The 14,128-nt window shown below is 42.9% G+C and overlaps 1 long non-coding RNA gene and 1 pseudogene across 1 annotated transcript; both read left to right on the top strand.

Annotated features, from left to right (window-relative positions):
* Positions 1 to 5,703: 5,703 nt before the first annotated feature.
* Positions 5,704 to 6,348, top strand: LOC122065771 (annotated as a pseudogene).
* Positions 6,349 to 8,363: 2,015 nt separating this feature from the next.
* Positions 8,364 to 11,830, top strand: LOC122065777. The gene is made up of 3 exons (XR_006136102.1): positions 8,364 to 8,520; positions 9,899 to 11,218; positions 11,545 to 11,830. It is a non-coding gene; the product is annotated as an uncharacterized LOC122065777 (long non-coding RNA).
* The last annotated feature ends 2,298 nt before the right edge of the window (positions 11,831 to 14,128 follow it).

The following is a 14,128-nucleotide window of genomic DNA, read 5'->3' as shown; positions in this document are numbered from 1 at the left end:
GCTTCAACTCGTTTTTCCGACCACCTCAGCAAGCCCTCTGCCTGATTTCTTCCCTCTGATGTGTAGAGCTCGGAGAGATGAAGAATACCCAACTTGAATCACTCAAATCCGACTTAAAATGAGGAAGATATGACCTTTTGAAGTTGGAGCAATGAGATAGCCTGAAATGGAATCTTCGTACGGGTGGCGTAGGCTACACCGGCGGCGCGCGCAACAGGGGCGAAATCTGACCGTAGATCTCATATAAGAGATCTTATAATCCAAACCGTCCGATTAAACCAACGGACAACAGATCCAAACCGTTAGATTTGAATCTCGATGACGTCATCATGACGTAGGCGCTGACATCGTCAGAAGTGTTGTCGATCTATGATTGGTTGCTTTTCCAGATTTTAAGGGAGCTTGTCTCCCACTCACAAAAGTGAAAATGCATATTGACCGTTGGATCCGAATCTTCCATGATGGCTTTAATCAGATTTCATGAGATCATTAAGATCGGAATCCTTTTTATACCTTCTGTACACGCGCGAAACACAATAACATACCTTGATATAGTGTAGCGCCAGTGCATCAAGAATTATGCATCGTACCAATAAAATCCCACGCGCAAGCATCTATCTCGTACATATCACACCAAAAGCCCTTCGAATTTCAAAAATAAATTCCGAAAAACCCACCCAACACCGAGAGCAACTGATGGATTTTCGGTTTGGATTTTCGAACCGACTTTACGGAAACGCTTATAACTTTTTCATACGATATCCGATCGATATGAAACGAAGTGCGTTGGAATCGTAACTGGATGCTCTACGACTTTTCAGAAGACTCAATCATCTGAATCATCCATGTAAAAAGACCAAAATGCCCCTACACATTTCCAATGACGTATCTTTCTCATACGCAATCGGAATGCGATGAAATCAGAACCGTTGGAAAGATTGTATTTTTGTCGTATTGTTACATGTAGAACACTTCCTTTAAAAAAATCATCTTCAATGCCGAAACTGCCCTCGACTGCCATAAATGCCGTAACTTCTTCATAAGGTATCGGAATGTGACGAAATCAAATGCACTGGACTAGGAAAATTACAATCTATCTTTTTCATGAAGAACCGATCTTCCAAAAATGTCATTTTCATTTTCGAAAATGCCCTCGATCGTAAATAGGCCAATTTTACCAGTTTTGACCCAGAAACCCGCACCACCTATTAATGATGTATTAAACCACTCCATGCATACCAAGCTGCTCTGTTATCTCATCGGTGACACTGGATACTGCCATGTCATCATTTTCATCCACGTCACCCAAACTGGCCACGTCATCACCGCCACGTGGCCGAGTTGTCAACAAGGACAACCATAAAACAACATACTCAGGGTACAATCAGATCAAGATATCTGAGGGTGATGTCCCGAAGACATCCTTCATGATCGAGGGGGGCTTGTACTGCTATGAAGTCATGCCCTTCAGGCTAAAAAACTCACGGGCCACCTATCAAAGGTTGATGAATAAAATCTTCAAGGGGATGATCGGAAAAACCATGGAGGTATACGTGGACGATATGTCTGTAAAAAGCCTGAAGGTGGAACAACACATTCAAGACTTAGAAAAGGCGTTCCAGGTGCTGAGGCAGTACAACATGAAGCTGAACCCGACAAAGTGCACATTCGGAGTAGTCTCGGGAAAGTTCCTCGGCTTTCTTGTCTCAGAGAGGGGAATTAAAGCTAATCCGGTGAAAATACAAGCCATTCGAGATATGAGGTCACCCCAGAATGTGAAGTAAGTCCAGGAGCTAACAGGCAGAGTTGCCGCCCTAGGGTGATTCTTGTCTCGGTTGGCTGACAGATGCCTCCCCTTCTTCAAAGCCTTGAAGGGATCCAAAAAGTTCGAATGGACGGAGGAATGTGAAAAGTCCTTTGAACAACTGAAGGAGTACTGGCCGCACCCCCACTGCTGACAAAGCCAAACGTCGGGGATACCTTGCAGTTGTACCTTGCTTTATCAACAGTAGCGGTGAGCGCAGTACTGACAAAGGAAGAAGGAAGGCAACAACGGCCAATATACTACGTCAACCGAACACTGCTAGATGCCGAAACAAGATACAGAAAGACGGAGAAAGTGGCATACACCCTGGTAACAGCGGCAAGAAATCTGAGGCCCTATTTTCAATCACATACAGTATGCATATTCACAGACCAGCCCCTAAAGAAGATACTGCAGTGGCCAGATATGTCCGGTCACCTGGTAATCTAGATCATAGAGTTGGGAGAATTCGACATCCAATACAAACAGAGAACCGCAATAAAAGCACAGGCCCTCGCAGACTTTATAGCTGAGATGACGCTCCCTGATGATCCCTAGGAGCTTTCCGAGGATTGAGGAGAAAAGGCTTGGGCATTGTACGTGGATGGTGCTTCCAACAGCGTAGGAAACGGCGCAAGGATCATATTGGTCAGCCCCGGAGGTTTCAAGATTGAGTACGCCCTACGGTTCGACTTCGATGCCTCCAACAATGAAGCAGAGTACGAAGCATTAATGGCCAGAATTAATCTGGCACGGGCTTTGATGGTATAGGAGCTGGTGGTGTATAGTGATTCATAGCTCGTAGTACGACAGGTGAATGGAGACTACGAAGCCAAAGAACAAAGGATGGCTGGGTACTTGAAGACAGTGCGAGAAAGAATAACAGCCTTCAAGGAATTCGAGGTGAGACAGGTGCCACAAGAAGAGAATGCTAATGCAAACGCACTGTCGCAGTTGGTCACCTCCGACTTCATAGACCTTAGACGATCGGTGTATTTTGAAGTGCTACCACAGCCAAGTACCGAAAGAGCCCAAGAGGTATTACCCGTAGGCGAACATGGCTATAGCTGGATGGATGCCATAACCGAATACCTAAAGGAAGGAACACTCCCTGAGAATAGGGACGAGGCAAGGAAAGTACGAATGAGGTCAGCACGCTTCCTTTTGAAGGATGAGACACTTTACAAAATAGGGTTCACCGTGCTGTACCTCAAGTGCCTGAACCCCACCGATGGAGAATACGCGTTCCGAGAAGTGCATGAAGGAATATGCGGCCAACACCTGGGAGCCCGGGCCTTGGCACATAAAGTGCTGAGGCAGGGCCTGTTCTGGCTGACAATGAGGAAGGATGCAGAATCATTAGTCAGGAAGTGCGTCAAGTGCCCAATGTTCGCCCCCGTCCCCAGGCAGCACTCTACCGAGCACTCATCCCTATCAAGCCCAATACCATTCTCCATGTGGGGAACAGACATCCTGGGCCCATTCCCCTTGGCCACGATGCAAAGGAAGTTTGTGGTGGTGGCGGTAGACTACTTCACGAAATGGGCAGAGGCCGAAGCACTGGAGACGATATCCGAAAAGAATGTAAGGAACTTCTTCCAGAGGGCGGTAGTCTATCGATTTGGAATCCCTCGGGTGGTGGTAACGGACAATGAAACTCAGTTCACCAATCTAACTTTTGGCTTGTTTTGTGATGCCCTCGGCATTGACCACAGGAAAACGTCTGTCGGTTATCCATCGACCAACGGGCTGACAGAGGTAACCAACCGTACCCTGCTCCAAGGAATAAAGAAGAGACTGGATGATGCCAAAGGGCTATGGGCAGATGAGTTATACAACATCCTCTGGGCATGCCGCACAACTGAGAGATCGACCACCGGAGAAACACCCTTCATTTTAACTTATGGCACCGAAGCTGTACTTTCGGTGGAGGTAGGGGCCGTAATCCACCGGATTCAGTACTACAATGAAGAAGAAAATGATAAAAGAGCCCTCGGTCGGAGCTGAAGGGAAACACCACTTGGTGAAAATCCTACTTGTTTAGGTGGGAACCCTGGCTAAGGCCGAGCTGACCTGACCGAAGGTCACCACCTCGGTTGGGAGCTCAGACCAAGGCCGAGCGGACCTGACCGAAGGTCACCACCTCGGCTGGGAACTCTGGCTAAGGCCGAGCTGACCTTACCGAAGGTCACTACCTCGGCTGGGACCTCAGGCAAAGGCCGAGCAGACCTGATCGAAGGTCCTTACCTTGGTCGGGAGTTCAGGCAGAGGGTAAGTGGACCTGACCGAAGGTCCTTACCTCGGTTGGGGGCTCTGGCTAAGGCGGAGCTGACCTGACCAAAGGTCACAACCTTGGCAGGGGGCTCCGGCAAAAGCCGAGTAGACCTAACCGAAGGTCCTTACCTCGATTGGGAGCTCAGGAAAAGGCCGAGCAGACCTGACCAAAGGTCCCACCTTGGTTGGGTGCTCTGGCTAAGGTCGATTTGACCTGACCAAATGTCACAACCTATATAGGGAGCTTCGGTAAAAGCCGAGCGAAACTAACTGAAGGTCCTTACCTAGGTTAGGAGCTCAGGCAAAGGCCAAGCAGACCTGACCAAAGGTCACCACTTCGGTTGGGTGCTCTGGCTAAGGCCGAGCTGACCTGACCGAAGGTCACAACCTCAGTAGGGAGCTCTGGTAAAATTTGAGCGGACCTAACCGGAGGTCCTTACCTCGGTTGGGAGCTCAGGCAAAGGCCTAGCGGACCTGATCGAAGGTCCTTACCTCGGTTGGGAGATCAGGCAGAGGTCAAGCGGACCTGATCGAAGGTCCTTACCTTGGTTGGGGGCTCTGGATAAGGCCGAGCGGACCTGATCGAAGGTCCTTACCTTGGTTGGGAGCTCGGGCAAAGGCCGAGCGGACCTGACCGAAGGTCCTTAGTCCCTACCTCGGTTGGGAGTTCAGGTAGAGGCCGAGCAGACCTAACCGAAGGTCCTTACCTCGGTTAGGAGCTCGAGCAAAGGCCGAGCGGACCTGATCGAAGGTCCTTAGTCCTTACCTCGGTTGGGAGTTCAGGCAGAGGCCGAGCGGATCTGACCGAAGGTCCTTACCTCAATTGGGGGCTTTGGCTAAGGCTGAGCTGACCAGACTGAACATCACAACCTCGATAGGGGCTCCGGTAAAAGCTGAGCTGACCTAACCGAAGGTCCTTACCTCGGTTGGGAGCTCAGGCAAAGGCCAAGTGGACCTTACCGAACGTCCTTACCTCGGTTGGGAGTTCAGGCAGAGGCCGAGCGGACCTGACTGAAGGTCCTTACCTTGGTTGGGGGCTCTGGCTAAGGCCGAGCTGTCCTGACCGAAGGTCACAACCTCGGTAGGGGGCTCCAGTAAAAGCCGAGCAGACCTAACCGAAGGTCCTTATCTTGGTTGGGAGCTTAGGCAAAGGCCGAGCGGACCTGACCGAAGGTCCTTACCTCGATTGGGAGCTCAAGCAAAGGCCGAGCAGACCTGAACGAAGGTCACAACCTCGGTAGGGAGCTCCGACAAAAGCCGAGCGGACCTAACTGAAGGTCCTTACCTCAGTTGGGAGCTCAGGCAAAGACCAAGCTGACCTGACCGAAGGTCACAATCTCGGTTGGGAGCTCAGGCAAAGGCTGAGCGGACCTGACCGAAGGTCCTTTCCTTGATTGGGGGGCTCAGGCCAAGGCCGAGCAGATCTGACCGAAGGTCACCACCTCTATTGTGGGCTCATGCAAAGGCCGAGCTGGCCTGATCGAGGGTCCCGATTGCAAGCAAAACTAAAGTCGGAGTCGAAGGAATAAGGCCTAAGGGATGCATGAATGAGAGAAAATGATGAAAAACTTGATTAGTCCCACAGGAAGAGCCTCCTGGTGAGAGTTCATCCAAGCCACCACTAGGTCGATAACGACCATGACCACGTAACCTCAGGGGATTGCTTTGGTTCTTTGTCCAAAATCATCGATTTTGTAAGAGAATCCGATGATAACCGCAAGTTCCTTGTCGAGACAGATGGTATCGTTTCGACCATAGTTGGCATTCTGGGTAATGACGCCGATACGAAGATCTTCGAACAGTCCATTTGGGTTTTGGACCTAATTCTCATGGATTACAAAGATGAGTAGCTCATGAGATTTATCCTAAAGGGCGACCGTGTTTTCATGTCTTCCATTCTTTTGGTCCTTCGGAAGGGAAGCTTGGATTTCAAAATCGCATCAATCTGGTTTTGGAAGCCATAGCCGTGGACCCAGAATCTAAACTTCTGATCGCCAAGAAGGAAGGCGTCTTACTCGAACTGATGCGTTTGTTGAGCCCTGTGACAGATGATTTGACGGCCACGACAATTGAAGTTGGATTATCTTGCTTGATTTCGGTATCTATGCAGTGGCAGATCAGATTATAGATCGTGAGACCTGGGGTAGTCCAAAGTGTTGGGGAAATTGCTCCAACGACCTGATTTTGGAGCCTCTATGGTTGAGAAGGTTTTGAAATTACTAAAGATGGTGTAAACCTGCACGGAAGGTCGCACTTTTGGGTTCACTTAGATGAAACATTGATTTGCTTTTATGTAAAGCAAGGGTGGTGATCCACATCCCCTGTAAAAGATTTAAAAAAATTGATTTTACACCTTTTCATGGATTTTTATTGTAATCTTTGCACATTTTTCATTGTACAGATGAAAGAACGAAGTTGGAATTGGTCCACCAAATTCAGGAACCTCCGGTCAGTATTGGAATACGTCGATGCTCCTCCCGAAGCCTTCCTCGGTTCTAAACGTCGGTGGGATTAATCAAAGTTTGCGACGCCGTGAGTGGTGGAGAGATGGAAACGCAGCGATGAAGAAAGGAAAAAGGCCAATCGCGATGAAGATCTTCAGTTTAGCCTTTTTAGAACTTAAGGCTTAATTCATATAGGAAGGGTAGTTTCAACAAAAAATTACATGTTTAAATGATGATGTCATTACTTAATAAGGCTATCTAACGGAAGGGGTGCGATTGAAAGCATCTTCAAACTACAGGGGAGGGTGTTGATATATGTGAAAATATGTGGGGGAACTTGATATTAAGCCATAGTTCAAGGAGAGGACTGCAATTTCCTTTATTAAAAAAAAAATCATTCATATTAATGCTCCTGCAGGTCCCATAAGCTGGTGTGAGACAACTTAGGATTTAGATCCTCTCCAGAAGGTGGCCCGAGAGTAGGGATGTTAATTCTGAGTCCACATCAATAGATCCAACTGAGCTTGGCATGTTTATGGCCCGATCTGGACTGGCCCGATTAATAAATGTGGCAGGCTTAAACGGGTATTCACGGTGCAGGTAGCTAGCCCGTCGGGTGCTCGATCGAACCGACCGACTGTAGGCCCAACCTGAACTGACTCATTGTATAGCCCAACCTTGACCCCCTTTATTAAAAAAACAACAATAATCTCATATCATTTCTCTTATTTATTAAAGATTTGGGTCACCTTCTACTATGATTATTTTTGCATAAAATTATAGTGATTTAATGTTCAAATTGAACAATTATGGTCTCCAATCCACTTAAGAAAAGAATTTTAAGGTAGACACATTTAGAGTCCATTTAGACTTAAATAGGTCTGTAGCCCGATTAAGGTCCGGTTATGACCCGTTTAAGACAGCCCGAATAATGCCCAACTCTGAGCGGCCCGATTATAAACCGTGCCATGTCCCCTAAAGGTAGGCCCTTTTACTTAAACGGACGTTCACAGTCTAAGGTTTTCAAATGGTCAAGCCCGGCTAGGCCTAACCGAGACCAACCCAACCCGAACGATTGACAGCCCTACCCGAGAGAGACCATGTTTCTCTCTCCTATTTGTATCTTGATGATCTCTCTCCAGCCAAAGGATCTAAATTGGTCATGTGACTAAATAGCGATCACTTGCCTATTTATTATGGAGAAAAGAATTCATTGGTTACGTCCTCTACACCCAAACACAGCTAGGTGTGAAAAGACAACATTGTCCCCTAACCCGTGTCCTACAATGTCTATACCTATCCTTCCATTGGCCTGCATGCTGGCATAATAGCCATGCGACTAGGGATTGTTCAATTGCCCATTCATTATGTGAGAGAAAAGACTTTTTTCAAGATTGTAGGGTTGCATTATATTGATGCTTTTACGTGCGTTTCCATTGAAAAAATATTCTCTAATTAATTTGGGGTCTATTAGTGATCTAAGAGCTGAAAGGACCTAAACACATATCCCTAGGTCCTCCCAACTCCATCTCACTAATAAGATACCCATTTAATTAGAGAAGGGCCAAATCCGCTTCCATTGGCCCTACACTACTGGAAGGCCACACTTCTGTGCTGAAAAGACCTGAACACATATCGCTAGGTCCTCCTAGATATCACTAATAAGATACCCAATTAATTAGAGATGAGCCAAATCCACTTCCGCTGGCCCTACGCTACTGCAATACCACACTTCTGTACTGAAATGACCTGATCACATATCACTAGGTCCCCATCCCGATATCACTAATAAGATACCCAATTACTTACAGAAGAGCCAAATCCGCTTCCGTTGGCCCTACGCTATTGCAAGGCCACACTTCCCGACAGAGAAATTCGACAAAACGTGTACGCCATCGGTTTATACAGCGAATCTGCTGCGACGCTTTAAAAGCGGGAGGGCAAGATTTTCGGAGGCTCTCAGTTAAAGCCAATTTTCTCGCTCGCAAGTCACACAAGGTTCGATCCATTCAACTATTCTCTCTCTCTCTCTCTCTCTCTCTCTCCCTCTCTCCCTTTTTTTCTTCTCTTCTTCTCTTCTTCTCTTCTTACTTCTCTTGAAGCAGATTTCTTCCATGTTTTGATTTGTCGGAAGTGATCGGTTCTTGTTTTCGATCTGTTATTAGTATTACTATTTCAGATTTTTTTCCAATATTTTTTGTTTAGGGTTTTTGTGGTTTAGTTCTTGTGTTTTTACTTGATTCCGATCTTAAAATCTCCTTTCTCTGTTTCTACTTCTTTCTGTGTTCATCTATTTATTTGCGTATTTAGTTTATATATGTATTGAATATGTGTATATGTTGGTGAAACCGGTAGAAATTTTAGCTAAATTGGACATATTTGGATCAAACAAAGATGGAAAAAAAAAGTTTTATAAGAATCAACCGATTTGGTTCCTGTTTCTGTGACGTCTGAAATTTAAACTAAAGAACATTATCTCTATCATGTATCGAGTTTTTAGTATACGCTTGATGTGAAAGAAGAGAAATATGTTTTTTGGGAAATCTCCTAGAAGAATAATGCAATGGGAATTAAGTAGTTATTTACGATTTCAAGTTGTAGTTATTGTTGTTAATGGAATTTGGGCATACTCGAATCACTGTTGTTATGTTAATAACATTTGATGTAGATGGCAATAACATGGTTGGGCTTTGACTTCCCCCTGTCAAGACAAACAGCTCGATTGTTATCTCAAGAACATGTTTAATAGGCCCAGTGCATATTCATTTAGGGTCTGTGTTACTTAATGCTTATATTCCAAATATGATCATGTAGAAAAAGAACCCTAAAACAATGCAGAAAACGAATGAAAATGGAAAACAACAATCACACAGTGAACACAACATTTAAAGCTTGGAAATGGGAAACGAATGAAAGGATCTTGTTTGGAAACCTGAAATTCGAAACTGAAACGTGACTTCAAAGAGGTAGTCACAATGAGGAAACCAAAGTTTTCAAGATTCCATTTCCCTGTTCTTTTGAAGTCTCAATATTGCAAATTGAATGTTCCACAGTGTGTTGGTACTTTTTTGAATGTCAATTGTTGTTCTTGAGATGAGTTGAATGACCTAAATGATATTTCCATTGCCTCCACTATTAAATAACGGAAATTCTGCATTTGTCCGTTATCAAATTAACTTTGTTATGATTCCAGATATGCATTTGCATGGCACATCACATTCGCATTCACCGGATTGTTTTCATGACTGGTTCTGCTGCCATCTCACTATCTCAGACGTGTGTATGTCATGCGTGTGTTTTTAACATAAATGCGTGGTGCCATGTCTCTATGTTTTAACTAATTATCAAAGGGAATAATGGGGTTTGAAATTTGAAGGAGGAAAACGTCAAAATTTTATGGACACCAAAGTACCTGACAAGGGGGTTTCTCAGGAGCTGACTCGTGAGTCGCTTATTGCTATCTCACAGTGCATGCCGGATACAGTTCTTGCTTCGAAGCACCCATCTGAATCAAACGGCACAAATGCAGTTGAGTTGAAAGAGAGTGACGCAGCTGAGAAGTATAGGTCTAAGCTGATCTCTATTTCCTACACAGATACCGAAAACTCTCCAGCTGCATTGGGAAACCTTGAGGTTTAGTTGGGATTATGGTTCTCTTTTGATGGGAACTACTTGTAATATTAAACTTGTATGGTTTGTTGTTTTCTAGAACTACTTGTGTCAAGTGGATGGTGCTACCATCAATGTCTGGTTGATGCTCTGTATACTTCTTCTGATGTCAGCATAAACAGAGAAATAAAAGTTTGTTAATCTAATATAGTGATGGATGTTGTGTTTACACTGATAAAGCTTTCTTGTGGCCAATGAATGAATTAGATCTCAATTTTTGTTTGCTATCTAATTCCTGTTTCCTTAATTTACGTGGTTGTTGTTGAATTTGATCTGGCTTATATATGCTAGACTCTGAAAGCAATACTTCAGTAGCGTTTCCTTACATGTTTAGTTTCATTTTCCCCCTTTCAACTACCAATATCTTTGTCTGTTATTTATTTGATATGCTGACTTTGTGTGTGCTGTCTTCTTGAAATGTTCATGTGAGCACAACACATTAATTGCAGTAATAAGGCTTTCCAAATATGAATTTTGGTGGGGGTAGGGAGAATCTAGGCTTATGACTACTGTTGTGTTTATGGTCAGCTCTATGATGCAAGAAAAATTCTTGGTGGTCTTTCCATGATAAAGTTTGGCTCTTTTGATTGAAAGGTATCCAACTAACTAGAGACAAATGTTTTCAAATATCAATCCCATTTTGGTCTGTTCCAATGGTAGAATTGAGGACACTTCCATACCCTTCTGGTTTGCAAAATAATTATAAATTCCTAAATAATTCCTGAAATGCTTGGTTTCATTCTGGCTTTGAACGTGATGAAGAACACAGCTCAAAACTAGTAATTTTATAAATTGTCAGTGACAGAAAACTGGACCTTTTGGTTGTGTCTAGTCTATACTACTGTCATTCCAAATCTTTTGTTAACCAGAAGCACTGATTATTTGTTGGATTAATGCATCTGTGAAGTGCAATAGTATCATCAGCTCTATGATTAGTTTCCTTTCTTTTGGACTTCTCATATTTTGCAGGGGCAATTTGAAACAATTACACTTCTCTGTGTTCAGAATCCTGTGTCGAACACTCAGTGTATGTTTGAATGCCAACTATTGAAGCTTATAAGCCTGTGTAATTTTAATATCAGATGCTATGCTGGATGCTGGCATCCATATCCATCTCTTTGTTACTAGTGTGAGATGTAGATGGAGTCTTGTGTCTGTCATTCTCAGCCATCATATGTGATATCGTTCCTTGTTGATCTGGATTAGTGTCTATGCTAGAGAATTTGTCCAAGTCGCTCACTTGATCTGCAACACGTTGCCAGATACATGAAGCCACAATACAAGGATTGAAAATTATTTCCATATTTTGTCTGTCCATAGAGAATTCTAATGATCCTGAAAAAATCCTTTCAGATTTTGGTGTAGGAGCTGAAGTGAAGGAGGGACCTTTTGCATTGAGCGGGATGAAATGATTTGCTATCAATGATATTAATGCCCCACCTTTATTTTAGTTGTTGAGGTATAATCAAAGTTAGAACTAAAAAGAGACAGTTGGGTACTGTGAGTTGGTCTTGAAGAGCATATGAAATAGACTCAAATTTTTTTTCCTTTATACTGCTACATAAACTCAAATAATAGTTGTTTTCTAAGTTGTATTTGCAGAAGAATTATGAATTTTAAATACCAAATCTTGTAGGCATATAGCATTACTATTAAAATGCTAATAAAAAATTTCTAATCCAAATTTTTTACTTGTATAAGTTACCTCTCAAACAGTATGGGACAGACAATTGGGGGGGAGGGGGGGGGGAACTGCCAAGGCATTTTTGCAAACGGAGTAGTGCAGGATAGAAAACATGGAGAGGGGGTCGTTACTGGGGTGGGTTTGTTACATTTTTTGAGCTGCTAAAGAATGTAAATATGTGGTTATATGAATCCAAATTGGGTGAGGAAAGGTTTAACCTCCCTCCAGGCGATCTGGGTTGGCCTTTGATTGGAAATATGTGGACTTCCCTCAGAGCTTTCAAGTCCAATGATCCTAATTCCTTCTTCTCCACCTATTTCCAGAGGTCAGTAATTTATCTCTATTTTCTTCTTCTTCTTCTTGATTTGGGTTCTGTTAATGGTTATGGAATTCTAGGAAGACGTCAGGGAGAAGCAGAGTCAGTTCTGTCATTTTCAGTTGCCGGCCATTTCTCTCTCTCTCTCTCTCTCCTTCCCTTTTTTTTTTTTTGTTTTTTGAAAACAAAAAACTAAGAGAAACTAAAAGTTCATACAAACCATATCTGACATATTGGTTTTGGTTTTTTTCCATAGCCTCTTTGGCTATGTTAAAGCACCCCTAAAAATCTATTGTTAGATTTAATTACAAAAGTGGGGTAGAAAGAGTAATTGTCCATCTCTAAACGTAGAGATATTAAAGTACTATGGTTATATATTATAGGTTACTGATTTTCTTTTGGTCACTCCATACCATGCTCACCTTCATGTTCATCTTCCTTGCTCTTTTGAATCCGTTGAGAACTCCTATAGCTGCCACCTCACCATTTTCTCCTGCCAACAAATAATTTGTGTGATATAAGATACATTTTCCTTCGAGCGTAAAACATATTGCCGAAGCACTAATATTATGATTCTTGTCTGTGATGCGTGTGACCATTAGGACATTGACATTAAGTAGGAGGGGTGAGGGTACTGCTTGGATCAATATTGGTTGGATATCACCTGCATAGTTTTTTTATTATTGTGTATCCCATTCGAAATCTAGAAATCAGCCTGTTTTAAAATGATAGAAGGATCTGGTTTTTTGTCACAAAACAGAATCTGGTTTCTGTGTTTCCATATGAAATAATAGAAAATCATCAAAACTGAGAAAAATCGTCGTAAATCACATATTGCCATTTCTCTTTTGATAGTCACAAATTATGATTGTATCTCTCTTATAGAATATGAACGGAAATAATGGAATCATATGAAGGGTAAAAAGAAGATTTTGGTGTAGAAGTATTTGAGATGAAGATGAAGGGTAAAAAAGAAGATTTTGGGGTAGAAATATTTGACTGATCTATGTGGTACGTCAGGTAAACAGTTGATATCTTATTATAATCTATCGTTATAAGCATGTGGTTGATCTGTATTTGTGCATCAAGTTGACAGTCAACACTCATTATAATTAGCCATAACCCATCAATCTTTTTGTATGGATCTTTGCACTCGTCTCCTTACTTGGAATCTCCATGTAGCCGACCCCATTAAGTTGGGATAAGGTTTTGAATATTGTTGTTGTTGTATATTGGGTGCATTGTGCAATGGTCTATAGCTGATCAATTCCCATTGAACCATGGTTTAAGAGCACGGTATCGATCATTCTGAAACTGATAAGGATCGGTACGAGTTGGCCTTGATCGGACGATTTTGCACCTGATTTTCCTTAAAAGTTGATTTTTGAACAATTTTACCCTTGATTCGTCTGTTCACTGATATGTGATTGGATTGACCAGATATCGAAATTGGCCTATGCCATTACCAATATCGGCCAATCCAAAACCAATACCTCTTTCTTTTTTCTTTTTTTTTTAAATGAAAATAGGAACTTATCTGGGTTCCCTGGCCGGACCCAAAAATTTTATTGATAGAAGATAAATGAAGAAATACAATGGGGGGACATAACCTACCTTACCCCGAACCCAACATCCTAAGACTTAATTAAACAAAATTAGGAATTAAAAAAAATAAAACCAAAACCCAACTTAGATACAGAGGAAGGATGGCTTTATAATCAGCCATACAAAACAAACTATTTTGATCTAATAAAAAGAATTCGAGAATTATCATCCCTGATAGCAATCTTGATCAAGTCCGGAAAAGAATTATACTTTGTGAAACATGAATTTGAACGACTACTAACAGAAAAATTAGCACAAGCATCAACCACCTTATTAGTTTCCCTCACCGAGTGCCAAATAGAAATAGAGGCCGATTGCAAAAGCTTAGATAG

Source organism: Macadamia integrifolia, unplaced genomic scaffold (assembly GCF_013358625.1).
Source record: "Macadamia integrifolia cultivar HAES 741 unplaced genomic scaffold, SCU_Mint_v3 scaffold2118, whole genome shotgun sequence".
Taxonomy (NCBI): domain Eukaryota; kingdom Viridiplantae; phylum Streptophyta; class Magnoliopsida; order Proteales; family Proteaceae; genus Macadamia; species Macadamia integrifolia.
Note: the sequence above shows the minus strand (reverse complement) of the source record. Positions and strands in the feature narration are given on the sequence as shown.